This window comes from Sus scrofa, chromosome X (assembly GCF_054392235.1).
Source record: "Sus scrofa isolate SSC_HxYL_T2T_F1_AM1 chromosome X, Sscrofa_HxYL_maternal_Yorkshire_Landrace_v2.0, whole genome shotgun sequence".
NCBI classification, from domain to species: domain Eukaryota; kingdom Metazoa; phylum Chordata; class Mammalia; order Artiodactyla; family Suidae; genus Sus; species Sus scrofa.
This window is the reverse complement of record NC_139401.1, coordinates 15164991-15186972: the sequence shown is the minus strand read 5'-3', so window position 1 is coordinate 15186972 and position 21982 is coordinate 15164991. Positions and strand designations below refer to the sequence as shown.

Here is a 21982-nt window from a genome sequence, read left to right as displayed (position 1 = left end):
GTTTGTAAGGGTGGATCCCTCTCTGTACCCGCAAGAGAAAGATGATTCTAAATCTTTAGAAATTCTATCAGTAGTGAAGGCATTGATTTAAATTTGGATAATAATCTTACCCTTGTTTACTGTGCTTTTCCTTTAACCCCCCACCTTAACCACCTCCCATGAACCCAACGTCTTTTGTCTTTAACTGGAGACAGTATTTAAGGTGGTAGTTTGGACCCTTTTAGGAGTTACTCAGTTTTCCTGGATCTCTCCCACATATAGAGGAGGTATCCTTGCTGTTAAACTGCTGTTTGTTTTTCTCCTGTTAATTTGTCTTTTATCACTGGGGAGTCTTAGTCAAGAACCTAGAAGGGTAGAGGGAAATGATTTTACCTTTCTTCAAACACAATGTTGAGTCTGGAAGCAGCAATTCCAAGGCCAGGTCAGCCTCACCTGGTTGTGAAGCCCAAGGGCGCATCACTTATCTCTGGGCTTTGGGTTCTTAATTACAAAATCATGGAGTGGTCCAAGATCAGTTTCAACAGTCTTCCTGCTGCAGACTTCTAAGCTTTAAAACTAAAAACAACTATACTTCAGTTAAAAAATACTTTTAAATAAAGAAGTAAAAATGGCTAAAAACAATACAATGCTCCTTCTTCCAAAAAAAAAAAAAAGCCATGTTGTAATAAGATAAAAGATAAATAAAAAAAAACACATTTATAGATCAGGAAGATTGAAATGAGGGAGTTCCCCTTGTGGCACAGAGTAAACGAACCTGACTAGGATCCTTGAAAATGTGAGTTCAATCCCTGGCCTCACTCAGTAGATAAAGGATCTGGTGTTGCCATGATCTGTGGTGTAGGTCAAAAATGCAGCTTGGATCTGACATGTGGCTGTGATGTAGGCCTGCAGTTGCAGTTCTGATTCAGCCTCTAGGTTGGGAACTTCATATGCCTCTGGTCCAGCCGTTTAAAAAAAATTAAAATGAATGTGCAGATGGGGACTGATGTATAATAAAGAGTTTGGCTGGCCCTTTCCCCTGTAGTTTGTGAGAGGAAAATTTTAAACCCTTCTATGTGTTATTCATGGTGGGTCATTCAACTACAACTGGATTTCTGCTTAGAAGACGACTCAGGATGTGGCTGATCTTGAGATTAGACCAAAATGTTATTAGAGGCTTTGAACCAGGGGATATCAGCTGGACCTCCAGGGAGAAGAGGGGGACTGGATATAGAGCTCAATGGTGTAGCCAGTTAATTATGCCTATGTAATGAGACTCCAGTAAAAACACTGGACACCAGTCTCCAGTAAGCTTCCTGGTCAGTGAACACGTGTGCCCTGATTCCACTGGAAGAGTGCAGAACAGCTCTGTATTTGAAACCCTCGAAGACCTCACACTACGTGTCTTTTCATTTGACTGGTCCTCATTTATATCCTTTGTCGTAAATATGTAGTCATAAGTGTAGAGGCTTCCTGAATTCTATGAGTCACTTTCATGAATTCTGAAACATGAAGGAGCAGCAGGACTCCCTGAACTTGTAGCTAGTTGGTTGGACGAGAAGGTAGCTTGTGGACCACCAAACTTGCACCTAGCTTCAGAAGTGAGGGCTATCTTGTGGAGGACTGCGCCCTTCTCCTGCTGAGTCTGCACTAACTCCAGGTAGTTATAGTCACCGAGGTATTGCAGAATAGTAGAGCTAAAACCAGCAGCTTCCTTCTTCCAGGGAGATAGGGAAATTGATGAAACTTCCATTTGCATGTCTGTTAGCAATAATTGTTTGGCTGTCAGTTATCTTCGGCTTACAGACTTGTTAAATAGCTTTCATAGACTCAGAATGAGATGATGGGGAAGGGTAAGCTAGAGACAATGCATAGCTTCCCATTGAAGCACTAACTCTTCTTCACATGTTTTCTTTATGAAAAGAAGAAATGGAACTTGACATGTCATAAACCCAGTCTCCTTGCATCTGGGAGAGTACCTAAAATCAGCTCTGGCTGACCAATAAACAATGTTCAAGCCCCAACTTTAAATCTTTATAGAGGTGAACTCCACCTCCACTGGTACCAGATCCTAACATAACAACCCTCCCAACTAGGATATTCTTTCAGATGTGTAACTCAGCACAACCCTGCACACCCTGTGGACATGAATAATCATGAAATTAGTAAATAAATAACTAAAACCCTCCTGCTCCATCCCTCAAGGCTGGTCTGTCTGCCACATAAAAGATGAAGGTCTTATCCACAAAATAACCTTCCTTCACTTTGAGTCTTTCCCCCGTTTTACACTCTCCTTTCTGCATTTTCTGTCTGGTATTTCCCTCCATACTCCCAACAGGTTTTTTTTAATGTTATTTTTTCCATTTTGCAATCAGCTGCTGTTTCATATATGAAACCAGAAGTTCCGGTCACACAAGTCACATCCCGGGCATCCACGGTCAGCATCTTCCATGTGACTCCCAATCTCATGTTCACTTGACCTCCTGGGGATCCACATGTCTACCAAGAAAGAGTGACTTGGGGGTAAGTGCTCAGAGTCATGTGTAAATCATCCTTTAAGGTTAAAAGATATCCAGAGTTGGAATTCCCGCTGTGGCAACGTGGGTAAAGGACTCAACTGTAGTGGCCCAGGTTGCTGCAGATGCGTGGATTCAGTCTTCAGCTTGGCACAGTTGTTTAAATGATCTGGTACGGCTGCAGTTGTGGCTCATATTCAGTCCCTGACCTGGGAACTTCCATATGCTTCGGATGCAGCCTTTAAAAAAAAAAACACAGAGGTATCCTCAGAGCAGTGGCTCTCAGGGTATGGTCCCTGGCCCATCAGCATCTTCTGGGAACTTGTTAGAGATGCAAATTCTTAGGCCCCAGCTCAGACCTGCAGAATCACCCATGGTGTGTTTGAACAGTCCCTCCAGGGCATTCTGATGTACACTGAAGCATGAGAACCACTTGTATAGATTCTTTTTCCTTGTCCCAAGGCCTAAAACAGTTTTTTTGGGATTTTTTTGTTTGGTTGGTTTGGGTTTTTTTTTACAGCTACACCTGGCCAGCATACGGAAGTTCCCAAGCTAGGGGCTAAATCAGAGCTATAGTTGCTGGCCTCCACCTCAGCCACAACAACATGGGATCTGAGCAGCATCTTTGACCTATACTGCAGCTCACGGCAACGCTAGATCCTTAACCCACTGAGCAAGGCAAGAGATGGAACCCGCATCCTCATGGATACTAGTTGGGTTTGTTACCACTGAGCCATGGTAGGAACTCCCCACCTGTATAGATTTTTATATTTTAAACTTGACTGGAATTTGAAACACAGTTCAGAAAAGCCAGTGTGCTTAATGAAATGCTTTTGCTTTTCATCTCTCTGTTTCTGACTGTGACCTGGATACACAGCTTGGCTGGCAGAATCTCCTAAGTTTCCAGGCTGAACCAAACAGAGTTATTCTGGTTTAGTCATCTGCCCTCTGTGTGGGCAGAGGGCTGTGTAGAGCCAGTGGGAAGTTTGGAAATAACCATTTTCATTCTCACCCCCACTACGATGGACAGCACATCATCTGCATGTAGTAAGAGCTCCCAGTGGGCTCATCTGGGTGAAACCACTGCAGTGCCTCCCAGATGTTCTATATGTTTGTCTCCAGATCACATGGCCCAAGAAAATCTGAAGCAACAAGCTTTCCTCCCACTTGTTTGTCTGCCTTTAGCCATGGTTCAGAGGATTCCTGTTACATACTATTCCTTGCCATTAACATTCACGTCCCACTCATTGTGACTCATCTTCTGGAACTCAGCCCTATCAGCCAGGGGATGGACTTGTAACCAGAGTGCAAAGCATCCAATTCTCTCTTCTGACATTAACTTAAACTTCTCTTCAAAATCTACCTCAAGAGTGCTGCCATGGGCGGCAACTCTTCTCGGATGCTCATCTTGAAACTGATAGTGCCCTCTGAAAGGGGGGTGGGGGAGATATTTTAACTTGGGAAAAGGTCTTCCATGACTGTGGAATCTGGAGATGCATGCCAGGGGATAGCTTCAAAAATGAGGCTGTGTAATTATGTACATCTGATGAAAATGACAGTCTGCAGGTGGCACACAGCTTTGAAAGTGCAATCGCAAACACCAGCTCCCTGGGGAGACCAGGTAGAGGCAGTTAGTACTTAAATTGGTTTATCTTTAATTTGCATTTGATGTCGGTATAAAGTTCACCCACCAGGAGGGAGAGAGTTGAGAGGCACTGTTTTGCATAAGAGCTGCTTTGCCTTCACATCTGTAGAACTGGCATATCTGTGAACTCTGCATAGTTGACGCAGGAGCCGCTCATACACTGCAGGGGTCTTAGCTGTGGGAGGGGACCATTTAGGTTTGGAATACAGGGTTCTCAGTAGCAATTCATCTGCAAGCATCCTCTGCTGCTTTTACAAACTCTTCACCACCTTGTATGGGAGCCCTTAAATAGAAGCCATTCTGCATGTCTGCATACCTTGTTTACTACTTTTGTTCAGCTCTTTTGGCTCAAAAGTCAGTTTCCCATTACTAAGTCAAATCTCATTGGGCCAGTGGCTTTCAGACTTAATTGATCATTACAGTCCTCTGAGATTCTTAAAATTCCCTCTGCCTACTTTGCACCCCAGAGCAGTTATATCACATGATCTGGGGGTGGGGCCCAGACATTGGTATTTTTAAGAAGTTTCCAAATGCAGCAAATTGAGAACCCTTGACTTAGGCAATTTACATGACCATTGGATGGGTGGTTGGGAAGGGTCTCGTGGGCTCAGGAGAGATGAATCCATTTCATAAGGCTAAGGGGATGCTCTACTGTGTGCTGGTCATGGGGCTTAGTGGAAAAGGTTGCCCAGCCTTAAGAACAGGTGAAGCGATCAGTGATTTTGGAGAAATAGAAGGATATTTCCCCACCCCACAACCTGTACAGTCATCTGCTATCTATGAAAATGTTCACCCTTGAATCCTGCATGCCAAAACACAGCTGATCGCTCTCTTGAAGATAAGGGAAGCCAAATGCCTAAACTAGTGGTTTTCAATTTTGACTCCAAGTTAGAAGCACTCAGGGAGCTTAAAAACCCAACCCATCTGGCTGAACCCCAGAGCAATGAAATCAGGGTCTTGGGCTATCAGGCATCAGGATACTTAAAAGCTGCTCTGGGTAATTCCAAGTTGCAGGCAAGGCTGAGAGCCAGTGGCCTACAGCAGTCAATGGTCTTCAAATTTCATTGCTGTAGGGAAGGAAAAATCATTTCCCTCTACCCTCCCAAGTTCTTGGCTGAGACTCCCTGTGAGAAAAGATTAACAAAAAATTACAGAGAGAAGTTTATTAACATTAACATATATACCTCATGTATATGTGGGAAATCCCCAAGGAAAATGAATAACTTTTTATGGTGGCCTTCAGATGGCCTAAGCCACCTGCTTAAGTACAAAAGGAAAGTGGTGGGAAGAGGGAGTCTGGCTATGGGAGGTGACCAGGTAAACAAGGGTAAGGTTTATTAGGAAGATGAAGTCAGTGCCTTCTTCATTCATGAGTTTCTGGGAATGTAGTTGTCATTGTCTTCCTGGTACAGAGAAGGAGACACCGTTACACACAGAGGTCTCCCTTGTAACTGTAAATGTCCCTTATAAGAGGGTAACTGCTACTGCTGCTCAGCTTTTAGAACTCTTCATGTGTCTGCTAGCTTTCCAAATAATCTTTATGCCAAAGAGGCAGGCTTGGAGAGTTCCTGTTCTGGCTCAGCAGAAACGTATTTGACTAGTATCCTTGAGGATGCAGGTTCAATCCCTGGCCTCACTCAGTGGGTTAAGGATCTGGTGTTGCCATGGGCTGTGGTATAGGTTGCAGATGCAGCTCAGATCTGATGTGGCTGTGGCATAGCTCAGTGGCTACAGCTCCTATTGGACCCCTGGCCCTGGAACCTCCATATGCTGCAGGTGAGGCCCTAAAAAAAAGACAAAGATGCAGACTTGGGGGTGGCATATTCTGTTCCCCCTCACTGTCTATTAGAATCCCCCAGGGGAGATTTTTTACAAATCCTGATACACAGGCCATACTCTTCCCCAATTAGATATGAAACTCCAGAAGCAGGATCCCAGGAATCAACATTTTATAAATTTCCCAGGGAAGTCCATGGTGCTGACAAGTTTGAAAACAAATAGCCTAAGAGATTGAAAGGAAAGTTCATGGGCACAGGAGAAGGGAGAGTGGAAGGCCATCACTGTTTAATCCACCTGGTCAATTTACCCAAGTCCTCTTCTTTCCAATGGCTAGAAATAGCTGGATTGCTGGCTAAACATTATGCTGGGACATAAAACATCCTGAGAAGAGGCTGCCTTCTCTTATTTGAGGATTGAGTGTAATGATAACCTTCAATCAGAAAGCCCAGAGTAAGCACCTTCCTTCACCTGCCTTCAGGCTCTATTTTATCCATTCCTGTTCAGCTATATTTTCCTGGAAGGATCGTCCTTAACCCTGGCTGCACTTGAAAATCTCGAGAGGCAATTTTAAACTCTCAATGCCCAGGCCATACTCAAAACCACTACATTCAGAATCTACAGGAGTGGGAGGATGGAAAGGGTGGTGTCAATACTTTATAAAACTGGAATTTGTAGTGAGACCACTGAAGAGTTGAGGGCAGTAGTTTTTGTTTTGGGTTTTTTTTTTTTTTTTTCTGTCTTTTTGCCTTTTCTAGGGACGCTCCTGCACATATGGAGGTTCCCAGGCTAGGGGTTTAATCGGAGCTATAGCCACTGGCCTATGCCAGAGCCGCAACAACGTGGGATCCGAGCGGCATCTGCGACCTACACCACAGCTCATGGCAACGCCGGATCCTTAACCCACTGAGTGAGGCCAGGGATCGAACCCACAACCTCATGGTTCCTAGTCGGATTCACTAACCACTGAGCCACGACGGGAACTCCTGAGGGCAGTAGTTTTAATTTGCATTTCCCTAATGACTAGTGATATTGAATGTCTTTTCATGTGCTTATTTGCCATCTGTATATCTTCCCTGGTGAAATAATCTTTTCATGTCTTTCATTCATACTCTAACCAGGTGATTCCGATTTTTACTCTTGAATTTGAGTAGTCTCTACATCATCTAGGTACTTTGTGAGGTAGGGGTTTTGCCAGTATTTTCTCCCAGTCTGTAGCTGATCTTCTCTTCTTTGTTGGGCTTTCGCAGAGCAAAAGCTTTTAATTTTCATAAAGTCTGATTTATCTGTTTTTCCCTTTATGGATTGTGCTTTGGGTATAAAGTCTAAGAACTTACTGCCTCGCCCTAGATCCCAAAGCTCTTCTCTGATTTCTTCTAACAGTTTATGATTCCACATTTTACATTTAAAATCCATGACCCATTTTAAGTTAATTTTTGTATAAGATGTGAGACTTAGGTCTAGGGTGCTTTTTTTGTTTGGTTTTTTTTTCTTTTGGTTTGTTTTATTTTTGCCTGTGGATGTTCAAGCATCAGCATTTGGCCTTGTGATTGAAGGACATGCCTGTTAAAAATCTGAAGTCTGAGATCTTTTCAAGAGCATCACAATATGATTTAAAAAGAACAAAAGAAAGAAATGTGTGCTTTTATTTATTCTTTATTATTATTTTTATTTTTTCTCCATTATAGCTGGTTTACAGTATTCTGTCAGTTTTCTACTATACAGCTTGGTGACCCAGGTAAAATTAATTTTAATAACATATTTTAGTTAACCCAGTCTATTAAAAAAATTATTTCAACTTGTTACCAAACTCCAAATTATTGAGATATTTTGCATTCTTTTTTTGTGGAAGAAGTCTTTAAAAACCGGTATGTATTTAATATCTATGGCACATCTCAGTTGGACTTAGCACATTTCAAGGACTCCACAGCCACATGTGGTGGGTGGCTACCAAATTGAAAAATAGGATCTGAGACAAAGACAGTCTTGTTCTTCACCCCCTATTCTTGGCATGTTTGCTGACTGAATATTAAATTCCCACACTGTTTCTACCTGGCACAAATGTAGGGCTACTGATTTCAAATAATACAGGCTCTATTTAGAAAACCTTGCCTCTGCTTCCAGCTGGATGAAACAATTCTAGACAAATGCAGTCATGGTGGAACGTGCTTTCATAAATATTTATGATGGACTGACAGTGATGGGCCTGCAGCCTTGGAGTCATGACGTCCTCCCCCCGCACTTGGACTCTTATCTTATTTTCCCTCGACTAAAGTTATTAAATTCGCATGAGTTTGCACAGTGTTCTAAATTCATGAGGGCCTCGTTTACAGATGGATCTATGCAGCAGTGAGGGTGGCACAAGGTAAATCTTACATGTCATCACTTAAACTGTCAAAGGAACAAAGAGCAGAGCAGTACTGATTTCCATTCCATAAATGAAAGCACACCAGTTGAAATAAATGTACCCTTAGCCATACAGCCTGGACTAGAACAGAAATTCTCATCCTCAGTGCTGTTGATGTTTTGGGCTGGACCACTCTTGCAGGGGTGGCGGGGGGGACTGTTCTGTGCACTGTAGGATGTTTAGCAGCATCTGTGGTCTCCGGTATCTAGACCAGAATGTGGTCTACACATTCCAAAGGCGTGACTCCACAAAATGGCCCTAAGCATTTCCAGATGTCCCCTATGGATCAATGTTGACCCATGCAACCCCTGATGAGAATCAGTGGACAAGAATGAAAGGAAATTTAGAGTCATGTATGGGCTTTTGAAGTTTTGTGGGGTTTAGGGGGCCTAATTTGAAATTTTACATGGTTAACTGCATTCTAACTGTTAAAAGATAAACTGAGGCATATTAAAGAATTTAAGCATTTGTCTGAGCCAAACCAATTCACATTGAGCATCCAATCTAGCAGATAGAAAAGAACTCTAAGGAGCTGTACAAAATAAAAGACCTTTATAGAAAGAAGGGATCAAGAGTAAGGAAGATATAGTAGGCACAAAAGCAGATTAGTTATTGCAAAGTTACTTTACTGTCAGCCAGGTTACCTAACTAGTGGTGATCATGAGATTACTGATTGACTGGTTGAAGATTCCATTTGTGGGAGAGCTAAAACTATAATGGGGTCTTGGCTTGGTGACATGGGGCTTAGCATAAGCAACTCCATTTGGGGCTTGTTGTCTGGATTTTTTTAATTCTTTAATATTATGGAATATTTCATTCTCTAGTTTGTTTTCCTCTATGGGGTAAGTGAGTTTCGAAAAACACCTATCACAGACTTAAATCATGGGGAAAATGGCACCCTTAGTTTCTGGCCACCATACTATGGACTCCTTGCAGCACAAAAGTAGGACAGATTCTCATCTCATCTTTGATATAATATTTATCTTTGCAAAAGATCTCTCTTCCCAGCTTGATGAATTCCCACTCATCCTGGAAGGCCAGCCTTAATGCCACCTCATTTGAGAAGTCTTTGCTAATTTCCCAAGAAAAATGATACCTTTGTCAGAGGTCTCCTTGCCTTTTTGCTGAAGCTCTGCTAAAAGCATCTGGTGGTTATTATCATCATCCTCAGAGAGTGAGTAAATGAATGAATGACTGCAAGTGACATTCTGGGGAGAAGTTGGAGGATGAGGCTTAGCCAACTCTTATTAAACCAAGAGGCATGCTTCATGGACCTAGACAATTAAAAGAGCAAAAATAATCAGAAATAGATGCATGCTTAGAACATCACCAAGAAGCTCTCCAAAAATATTTTAAAATAATAATAAAAAAAAAGAGTGATGGCATCCACAGAGGGAACACCAAAGACAGAGAGCAGTTATGAAAAATGGTCATCAGTGCTATTCATACCCTTAAAGAAACTGGAATCAACATTGCAAACTCATCTGGCCCGGTGATTTGTAACTTTCAAGATGAAGGAGTCGACATGCGCACTAAATGCCCTTTACAGTCAAGAATCTCTACAAAAAGTTACTGGGTAGATGCTGAAATACTCATTTACACAGAACATGACACTGCTGTCACTAGATCGAAATTTTATAGTTTTGCTTTATCTCACAGCACATCAGGGAAATGTCTCAACTCTGCAAGCAGGTCTGTCTGGCTAAGCTGGAATATTTGGAAGAAACAGAAATTAATTCAGTTCTACCTCTGATATAGAGCAGGATTCCAAACAAGCTGAATTTTGCTTTCGTAAGCACCAAAGTCAAATTCAATCTACCTTTAAGAAGAAATACTCAATTCAGTGGTTCTCCAACTTGAAAGCATTTAAGAATTTTAGACACTAACAAATTGCCTGATTTCCTGGAGGATTCTGATTCAGAAGGCTTCAGGGGATCTTAATAATCTCTGTTGTTAATAAGCCCTACAGATAATTCTGATGTGGGTTGGCCTTTGTTTTTTTGTTTTGTTTTGTTTTGGCCACCGCAAGGCATATGGAGTTCCTAGGCCAGGGATCAGATTTATACTGTGGTTACCACTTAGGCTGCAGCTGCAACAATGCCAGATCCTTAACCCACTGTGCCAGGCAGGGATTGAACTTGTGTCCCAGTGCTTCCAATGCTCCCAAGATGCTGCTAATCCCATTGCACCCCACAGCAAGAACTCCAGGTTGGCCTATTCTTGAGACAGTGATGAACTCTAACCCAATAACTCCCAACTAGGGGTGATTTTTGCCCCCACCCCAACTCCGCCACCAGAGACATTGGGTAATGTCTGGAAACACTTTGTTGTGACAGTCCAGAGAGGATGTACTATTGGACAGAGCCCTGGGATGCTGCTAAATAACCTACAATGCAGGAGATCCCATCGTGGCTCAGTGGTTAAGGAAGCTGACCAGCATCCATGAGGATGCAGGTTCAAACCCTGGCCTCGCTCAGTGGGTTAAGGATCCGATGTTGCCATGAGCTGTGGTGTAGGTTGCAGATGTGGCTTGGATCCTGTGTTGCTATGGCTGTGGTGTAGGCTGGCAACTGCGGCTCCAATTTGACCCCTAGCCTGAGAACCCCCATATGCTGTGGGTCTGGCCCTAAAAAGACAATAGACAAAAAAAGAGAGAGAAAAAAAAAAACCTTACAGTGCACCAAACACTGCCCCACCCGCCCCAATATGGGAAGCCTAATTCATCTGGTATGTAGCCTGAACTTGTGGACTTTTCAAATTCCCAAGGTGATTTTTAATAGTCAGCGTTGAGAATCATGAGTGTAGGTCAGTGGTTGTAAAACTTGACCAAGCATCAGAATCAGTCACCTGGAGAATTTTGAAAACATAGATTGCAGGGCTCTACCCTTAGAAAGTATGATTAAGGAGTTCCCGTCATGGCGCAGTGGTTAATGAATCCGACTAGGAACCATGAGGTTGTGGGTTCAATCCCTGCCCTTGCTCAGTGGGTTAACGATCCGGCGTTGCCATGAGCTGTGGTGTAGGTTGCAGATGCAGCTCAGATCCTGCATTGCTGTGGCTCTGGCAGCTACAGCTCTGATTCGACCCCTAGCCTGGGAACCTCCATATGCCACAGGAGCAGCCCAAGAAATGGCAAAAAGACAAAAAAAATAAAAAGTATGATTCAGTCAGTCTTGTGTGGGATCTAAGCATCTGCATTTCTGCAAGTTCCCTGGGTGATGCTGATGCTGCTGGTTTAGATATCACACTTGGAGGATGTCTTGGGAGGTGTTGAAAAGCACCACTCACTCATTGGTCTCATTCTGATATGCCATTTTACTTGTGAGACTGCTAAGCTCCAAATTGCCCTGCTTACATGAGGAAGAAGGAAGAAAGACACTTTAGAGACCTTGACTTGAATGACTGAAAATCAGTGGCCCCCCAAAACACCAATCATCATTCCTCCCCTCTTCTTTGGAAAGGGGCCTAGAACTTCTCATCCCAGGGATGAATGTTAAAACTGTTCAAGATTTTGTCATTTAATCTACCTTGAACTTCAGCTCCCACCATCCCTGCCAAGGATGAACAGGCAGCTAGAGAGAATGATAGACAGAGAGTTAGTGCAGATGTGTAACCGTGGCTCATGGGTTGGCATCAAGGGCTAGCTTCACAGTGGAAGAAGGCGTGGTTACAGAGACGTACTGAGTCCAGAGCTGACTTACAAATTACCAAAGGTTGAAGATAGGGTGAGTGGAGAACATGAAAGATGTGAGTGACCAGCTTCTGTTATGGGGCTAAGCACCCAATACCAGTAGTCTTCTCATTCTGCAAGAGGCATCTAGTGGTACACTATAAGCCTGTGGGAGAAGCAAGGATGGCTAAGATGCAGTGCCTCAAGGTATGGAACTTATTTCCATGCGTATCTTCATGATGCTTCTTGTGACCAGCCTGAGATCACACACACCATAACTTTGGATTTTCTACTCATGTTCCTTGTTTCCATGACTCTCAACTTCAAAGAGGAAAAGGCTGAGTATGATCAATTTTTGGATCCAATGTGCTTGGGTTTGAATCTTAGTCCTGTTGCTCACTACTTTTATAAGCTTGTCCAAGTCTTGTCACTTCTGTGTTTCACTTTGTTTAACATTAAATGAGGGAGGAAGGAACAAGATGGTAGAGGAGTAAGAGGTCACACTCACCTTCTCCCACAAGCACATCAAAAAAACACATCTACATGTAAAATGACTTGCACAGAACATCAACTGAATGCTGGCAGAATAACTTAAACCTCCAAAAGGGCAAGAAATTTTTGACATAACTGGGTACAACAAAAGAAAAAGAGAAAAAAAAGGATTCAGGATGGGACTAGCATTCCCGAGAGGGAGCTGTGAAGGAGAAAAGGAACCCACATCCTGGGAAGCTATCTAACTGACAGAAAGATCAGCCAAGTTGGCAGGACTTCAAAGTCACCAAGAAAAGCATAACAGCTGGACTGAGAACAGCAAAGCAGAGTGAGAGCTGCACAGAGCATCTGAACCACTGGTCCAGACACCACAACCTGAGATGCTCGGCCGGGGACTGGGTGCTGAGACTTAGGCTCCAGAGGTCAGTCCCAGGGAGAGGACTGGGGTTGGTGGTGTGGGCACAGCTTGAGGGGCTAAGGAGTGGTGCACCATGAGTGGGGGAGCTGTGTGCTACTGGCTGGGGAGTGAAATGCCATGGCAGAGGGAACCCGGGAGAAGGTCCAGACCAGCTGGAGAGGCAAGGCGCCATTGTTGGGGAGGGGAGAGGAGGAGGGGTGGACCGCCATAGGAAACTCCCTGCACTGGAGCGTGCACCCATGGGCTCTCAGAGGGCAGGGCGGCTCTGACGCAGGCTACAAGAAGCCTCTTGCTTGTTTAGGGGACACTGGGCACTTCTTATGCAGGCTACCGGTGGCCAGGCACATCTTGTGTGGGTTAAGGGCATCAGGGGGCTAAGTGTGATGTGGTGCCTCTTGCACAATCTACAGGTGGCAGGGACAGACCACTGTGGTCATCTCAGAGGCCAGAGGGAAGTGTGGCTTGCCACCACTAAAGGCCTGTGAGTGGGCCCCACCTGGTACCCAAGTCACCTCAGGGGTTGGCAAAAAAAGAGGGCACTGCAACCAAGCACCAAACGCTGTTGCTTTCACTCCTCTGGGAACACACCTGTCCTGCAGCTGCCACTGCCAAATGCTCTGGGCGGGGCCCAGACACTTAGTCACTGTCCCTTCCCAAGACCCTACCACTAGGAGCAGCTGGTGCAGCACCTTCTGCGTGAGCTAAGTGGGACAGGGTGCTTCTTGCATGGTCTTCAGGCAGCAGGGGCAAACCACCACAGTTATTGCTGGCTCCAGAGGTGGGAGTGGCTCACAACCACTATGAGTCCATGAACAGACATCACTTGCAGCCCCATTCATGTCAAAGGCACCACAGAGGAGGGCATTGTGACCGAATACCCTCTGTTGGTGCTCTCGCACCCCTGGGAACACACCTGCCCGCTGCTGCCACTCCCAAACACTCTGGGCAGTACCCACATGCCTGATCTCTGTCACTTCTCAGGATCCTACAACTAGGAGAAGCCTGTATAGCACCTCCTAGGTGGGCTAAGTGAGACAGGTTGCTTCATGCATGGTCTACAGGTGGTAGGGGCAAACCACCACAGTTATCACTGACTCTAGAGATGGTCATGGCCTGCTCCCACTAGGAGTCCATGAACAGGCACCACCTGCAGTTCTAGTCACCTCAGAAGAAGGCATTGCAATCATACACAAGCTTTTGTTGCTCTCACTCCCTCTGGGAACTCATGCACCTTGCTGCAGCAACTGTCAAATGCTCTGGGCACCTTGTAGATCTGCCTAGAGCTCATTATCACTTCCCAGGGCCCTGAAACTAGGAGTAGCCCGTGCCACCTTCCTGCAGGTCCTTGTTGCTGTTGAGACCCCAATGACCAGGCACTGACTGCTGGCCCTACCCATTGCCTCCTTCTCCTGAAAACACACTGAGCATCCTGGGAATAACAGCCTGTTCACACTGAAGAAAGAGACAGCAAATATTCAAACTAACACACCAAAAGTAAATAGTAATCCCCCCCCAAAATACAAAGGGGTATTCTTGTATAGAAGTAGCCTTACAAGAAAACAGTTTGGCTTCCCCAAACTCACGGAAAAAGAAAAACACAAGCAAAATGAAGGAGCTCTGAAACCATTCCCAGTTAAAGCAACAGGAGAATTCACCTAAAGCAGTCAACAATGAAACAGACCTCTGCAGTCTGACAGACGTTGAGTTCAAAAGGGAGATAGTGAAAATACCAAGGAATTAAGAGAGGCTTTTAAGAGTAACATGGTTTCCTTTAGAAAGGAACTAGAAAATATAAGGTGGAGCCAAGGAAAACTAGAAAATTCATTTGTAGAGATACAAACTGAGCTGAAGGCAATACAGAGAAGAATGAATAATGCAGAGGAATGAATTAGTGAAGTGGAAGATTAGAATAATGGAAATCACCCAATCAGGACAGCAGACAGAAAACCAAATAAAAAACATGAAAGCAATGTAAGGGACACATGGGATAACATAAACTGGGCAATATACACATAAGAGGAATTCCAGAAAGAGAAGAAAAAGAAAAGGGGATTGAAAATATATTTGAAGAAATTATGGCTGAAAACTTCCCAAATCTAAAGGACACAGATATCAAGATATGAAAAGCACAGAAGGCCCCAAACAGGCCCACACCAAGACATATTATAATAAAAATGGCAAAAGGTAAAGGCAGGATTCTAAAGGCAGCAAGAGAAAAGCAACGTGTAATTATAAGGGAACCCCAATAAGGCTATCAACTGATTTATCTATAGAAACATTACAGGCCAGAAGGGAGTGACAAGATATATTTAAAGTGCTGAAAGGAAAAAATTTGCAACCTACAATACTCTATCCAGCAAGAATATCATTTGAAATAGAAGGGGAAATAAAGAATTTCTCCAACAAACAAAAGCTAAAAGAGTACAGCAGTACGAAACCCATTCCAATTTAAAAAAAAATTTTTTTAATAGAAGAATTAGGATAGAGGAAACCACAATTGGAAAGCAGTCACTTAAATAAGCCAGCATACAGATCTAAACATGAAGATCTTAAAAACAAAAAAAGACATCAAAATCATACAATGTGGGGAAGGAAAGTAAGAAAATATAGATTTTTTTTTATTTCGATGATATGTTTGAGTCTATATGACTATCAGGCTAAAGCAAGCAGATATAGAAAGGGGTTAACATACTTAAAAAATGGGCAACCACAAATCAAAACCGAACATTACAGTCACCAAAGCCGGAAAGAAAAGTACTCAAGTATAAAATAAATGGAAACCATCTAACCAAAAAAAGAAGAAAAATGAAACAAAGAATCAACTGGAAAACAAGGTTTAAAATGGCAATAAATGCATATCTATCAATAATCACCTTAAATGTCAATGGACTGAACACTCCAATCAAAAGACACAGGGTGGCAGATGGGATAAAAAAAGCAAAAACCTTCAATCTGCTGTCTACAAGAAACTCACTTTAGGACAAAGGACACATATAGATTGAAAGTGAGGGGATGGGAAAAGATATTTCATGCCAATGGACAAGACAAGAAAGCAGGAGTTTCAACACTCATATCAGACAGAATAGACTTTAAAACAAAGGCCATAAAGAAAGACAAATGGTTAAAGGATCCATTCAAGAAGAGGATATTACAATCATCAATATATATTCCCCTACTATAGGAGAACCCAAATACCTACAACAAATACTAACAGACATAAAAGGAGAAATTGATGGGAATACAATCATAGTAGGAGACTTTAACACCCCACTCACAACAATGGACAGATCCTCTAGACAGAAAATCAATAAAGCAACAGAGATCGTAAAGGAAACAATAGAAAAGTTAGACTTACTCGACTTAATCAACATCTTCAGGACATGACATCCAAAAAACTCAGAATATACATTCCTCTCAAGTGCACATGGAACATTCTCAAGAATTGATCACATCCTGTGGCACAAAACCTCAACAAATTTAAGAGTATACAAATTATTTCAAGTATCTTCTCTGACCACAATGGCATGAAACTAGAAATCAACCACAGGAAAAGAAATTACAAAAAACTGACTACATGGAGACTAAACAACATGCTACTAAAAAACCAATGAGTCAATGAAGAAATCAAGAAGGAAATTAAGAATACCTCAAGACAAATGATGATGAAGACACATCCACTCAAAATCTACAGGATTTTGCAAAACAGTGCTAAGAGGGAAATTAATAGCAATAGAGGCCTTCCTCAAAAAAGAAGGAAAATCTCAAATTGAAAACTTAACCCATCACCTAGATGAATTAGAAAAAGAAGAACAAATGAAACCTAAAGTCAGCAGAAGGAAGGAAATCATAAATATCAGGGAGAAAATAAAATAGAGATTCATAAAACAATAGACAAAATCATTCAAACCAAGAGCTGGTTCTTTGTAAAGGTAAACGAGATTGACAAACCTCTGGCTAGACTCAACAAGAAGAGAAGAGAAAAAACCCAAATAAACAAAATAAGAAATGAAAAAGGAGAAGTCCCAATGGATACTACAGAAATACAAAAAACCATGAGAGAATACTTTCAACAACTATATGCCAACAAATTTGACAACCTAGAATGGACAACTTTCTAAAGACTTACAGCCTGCCAAAACTGAATCAAGAAGAAATAGATCAACTGAACAGAACAATCCATAGAAATGAAATTGAGTATGTCATAAAAACACTCCCTACAAATAAAAGTCCAGGACCAGATGGCTTTACCGGTGAATTCTACCAAACATACAAATAGGAACTTATACCCATCCTCCTTAAACTTTTCCAAAAGGTTGTAGAAGGAACACTTCCAAAGACATTCTATGATGCCACCATGTCCCTGATTCCAAAACCAGACAAAGATACCACCAAAAAAGAAAACTATTGGCCAAAACCTTTGATGAATATAGACACAAAAATTCTCAAAAAAATTTTAGCCAACCGAATCCAGCAACATATCAAAAAGATCAGGAGTTCCTGTCGTGGCACAGTGGTTGACAAATCTGACTAGGAACCATGAGGTTGCGGGTTCGGTCCCTGCCCTTGCTCAGTAGGTTAATGATCCGGCGTTGCCGTGAGCTGTGGTGTAGGTTGCAGATGCGGCTCGGATCCTGCATTGCTGTGGCTCTGGTGTAGGCTGGCTGCTACAGCTCCGATTCGACCCCTAGCCTGGGAACCTCCATATGCCACAGGTGCAGCCCAAGAAATGGCAAAAAGACCAAAAAAAAAAAAAAAAAGAATTTGAGAAAAAGGTCATACACCACGACCAGGTGGGATTCATCCCAGGTGCACAAGGATGGTTCAACATATGCAACTCAATCAATGTCATACACCGCTTTAACAAAAGAAAACTCAAACATCACATGATCATCTTAATAGATGCAGATAAAGCATTTGACAAAGTCCAACATCACTTCATAATAAAAACTCTTACCAAAGTGGGTATAGAGGGAACATTCCTTAACATAATCAAAGCCATTTATGACAAACCCACAGCAAATATAAAACTCAGTGGAGAAAAGCTGAAAGCCTTCCCACTAAAAGCTGGAACAATTCGGGGATGCCCACTCTCACCACTGTTATTCAACATGGTATTGGGAATCCTAGCCACAGCAATCAGACAAACAAAAGAAATAAAAGGCATCCAAATAGGAAGACAAGAGGTGAAACTGTCACTGTATGCAGATCACATGATACTATATAGAGAAAACCGTAAGAACTCTACCCCAAAACTACTTGAACTGATCAGCAAATTCAGCAAAGTAGCAGGATATAAGATTAACATTCAGAAATCAGTCTCATTTATGTGTACTAACAATAAAATATTAGAAGAGGAATACAAAAATATAATACACTTTAATATTGCACCCCAAAAAATCAAATACCTGGGAAAACACCTGACCAAAGAGGTGAAAGACATATGCTGAGAACTATAAAACTTTAATCAAGGAAATTAAAGAAGATGTAAAGAAATGGAAAGATATTCCATGCTCCTGGGTTGGAAAAATTAATATTATAAAAATGGCCATACTACCCAAAACAATCTACAGATGCACTGCAATCCCTATCAAATGACCCATGACATTTCTCACAGAACTAGAACAAACAACCCAAAACTTTATGTGGAACCACAAAAGACCAAGAACTGCCAAAGCAATTCTGAGGAACAAAAACCAAGCAGGAGGCATCACTCTCCCAGACTTCAGGCAATATTACGAAGCCACAGTCATCAAGACAGTGTGGTCTGGTACCAAAACAGACAGACCGACCAATGGAACAGAACAGAGAACCCAGAAAATAAACCCAGACACCTATGGTCAATTAATCTTTGACAAGGGAGGCAAGAACATAACATGGGAAAAAGACAGTCTATTCAGCAAGCATTGTTGGGAAACCTGGACAGCTGCATGCAAATCAATGAAACTAGAACACACCCTCACACCATGCACCAAAATAAACTCAAAAAGGCTGAAAGACTTAAATATAAGACAAGACACCATCAAACTCCTGGAAGAGAACATAGGCAAAACTTTCTCTGACATCAACCTCACAAATGTTTTCTCAGGTCAGTCTCCCAAAGCAACAGAAATAAAAGCAAAAATAAACCAATGGGACCTAATCAAACTGACAAGCTTTTGCACAGCAAAGGAAACCACAAAGAAACCAAAAAGATGACTTACACAATGGGAGAAAATAATTTCAAATGATGCAATGGACAAGGGCTTTATCTCTAAAATATACAAGCAACACATATATCTCAACAGCAAAAAAGCCAACAACCCAATGGAAGAATGGGCCAAAGACCTGAATAGATGTTCTCCAAGGAAGATGTACAGATGGCTAACAAGCTCATGAAACAATGCTCAACATCCCTGATGGTTAGAGAAATGCAAATCAAAACTACCATGAGATACCACCTCACACCAGTCAGAATGGCCATCATTCATAAGTACACAAATAACAAGTGCTGGAGGGGTTGTGGAGAAAAGGGTACCCTCCTGCACTCTTGGTGGGAATGTAAGCTGGGACAACCACTATGGAGAACAGTATGGAGGTACCTTAGAAATCTATAAATAGAACTACCATATGACCCAGCAATCCCACTCTTGGGCATGTATCCAGCAAAACTCTACTTAAAAAAGGCACATGCACCCACATGTTCATTGCAGCACTATTCACAATAGCCAAGACATGGAAATAACCCAAATGTTCACTGATAGATGACTGGATTAGTAAGATGTGGTATACAGACACAATGGAATACTACTCGGCCATAAAAAAGAACAAAGTAATGCCATTCGCAGCAACATGGCTGGAACTAGACACTCTCATACTGAGTGAAGTACATCAGAAAGACAAATATTTATATCTGGAATCTAATATATGTCACAAAGGAACCTTTCCACAGAAAAAAAAATCGTGGACTTGGAGAATAGACTTGTGGTTGCCAAAGGGGAGTGAGTGGGATGGACTGGGACTTTGGGGTTAACAGATGCAGACTATTGCTTTTGGAATGGATTAGCAGTGAGATTCTTCTGTGTAGCACTGGGAACTGTGTCTAGTCACTTATGATGGAGCATGATAATGTGAGGAAAAATAATGTATACATGTATGTGTAACTGGGTCACCATGCTGTACAGTAGAAATAAAATAATGTATTGGGGAAATAAAAATAAACTACAAAAAAAAGAAATTTTCCAGTAAATTTAAATTAAATTTCAATAAAAGAACACTTCCTAAAAAAAAATAAAAATTAAATGAGGGAACATTGTTACTACCCATTGTGTAGATTGGTTGCAATGATTGAGATCATATATTTAAAGCACTTAGCACATAGTAAGCTCTGCAAAAGTATTAGTTCTTATCATAACATACCAATCAGAACTGTTATGATAGTATATAAGCTTGATAAGCAACCTTTTAATAAATCACCTAAGTAAAATCCACCGTGTTCTTTACAAAAAAAAAAAAAAAAAAAATCATACCAGGCAGCAGCAGCAAGATTATTTTTAAGAAGCCTTCAATAAAGATTGCAAAGACCTCATTTACAAGAACTTCAGGAAATAAGTTGGCTGCAGTTAATCACGTGCATTGGCTCAGTTGCAAATGAGCGCGTTTATCTACAAATAGACACTGACCCTGGCAAAATGGAGAAAATGGATCATTGAAAGAAAATTCACTGAAGTTAAATGATTTCTCAGAGCAATGAAAATAAGCATAGACAACTTTAAATCCATCCCTTCAGATTTTTCTTCAGCAAGAGTTGTTAGAGCGTGTTCACATGTTTTTGAAGTTATTTTTCTAGAAGCTGGAACAGCAAGTTCAAGTCCAATGAGAAAAGAGTTTTAATTTAGTCCTCTTAGAGATGGTTTCCAGAAGGGTCAGCAGAGGAGTTTTTGTAATGTGAACATCTAAGCATGGCTTTCAAATTAGTGCTCGCACACATTGTAAATGTTAGATTGAGAAACCAATGAGCCAGCTATCAGAAAAACTGAGGATGGGAAAGAGAGTCACAAGACCTTCTTGCAGCCAAATAATCATACTGTGCTTCTCTCTTTGCTCTGCCTCAAAGGAATAAAGGGTGTGAAGAGGAAGAGGAAAAAATCTTTGACCTCAAGAAGAGGAAGAGCAGAAGATTCTTATCAAATCTGTGTGAGCATGATGGGCATGTGACTTTTCATTTTTTGGTTCTGATGGGAAGAAACAACTCACCAGCTGAGAAGAGGCAAAAGAAAAAAAAGGCTTTGGACCTAAACTGGCTTAAGATTGTGAGTTTGGATCTTTAGGTCAGGATTTTTCAACCTCACTCTATTGACATTTGGGGCTGGATCATTCCCCTGGTAGGGAGCGGTGTCCTGTGCACTGTAGGATGTTGAGCAGCATCCTTGGTCTCCACCCACTATATGCCAGTACAATCTGGCCCTAATCTCTGCAATTGTGAGCATCAGAAGTGTCTCCAGTTTTAAGGATCCGGTGTTGCTACACTTGCAGTGTAGGTTGCAGCTGCAGCTCAGATTCAATCCCTGGCCCAGGAATTTCCATATGCCATGGAGTGGCCAAGAAAAAAAGCGTCTCCAGACTTTGACTAGGATCCCCTGGCTCCCAGTTGAGAGCCACTGCTTTAGATCTATCCCAGATTAGAAGACTTTGAGCAGTGCTCCCCAAATTTCCTGTAACAGAAACCAGTTTTGAGAAAATTTCCAATCCATTGAGAACCAATGCATTTTGAAACATGGCAACAATGAATTATGCTAAAAAGTAAAGTAAAAAAAGGATGTAAAATACAAACCAGTTTTTTTATAATTGGATTCAGATGAAATAAAATTACTCTAAAATTGGCAAAAAGATTTCTAAATCTTTGCTCTCCATTTCTGTACTTATCTCATGTGGACCAGTAATGAACAATCGACTGGCTCTGTCCTCAGTAATACTAATTCAGAGAAAGTTCAACCTGAAGAGAGAGGAAAAAAATGCATTAAATTGAGTACTATTTGCTGCATAATAAGAAATTATTCTGAAGTCTTTATACTATATCATTTTCAACATTTTTAAAGATACA

At 41.9% G+C, this 21982-nt stretch overlaps 1 long non-coding RNA gene across 1 annotated transcript in view; it reads left to right on the top strand.

Moving 5' to 3' along the window:
- The first annotated feature begins 2354 nt into the window (after nucleotides 1-2354).
- The window catches only part of LOC146394482 (uncharacterized), a 59485-nt gene continuing 39857 nt past the window's right edge, over nucleotides 2355-21982 (top strand). Inside the window, exon 1 of the long non-coding RNA XR_014835766.1 lies at nucleotides 2355-2502. This is a non-coding gene — a long non-coding RNA (uncharacterized LOC146394482). The remainder of the gene's footprint in view (nucleotides 2503-21982) is intronic.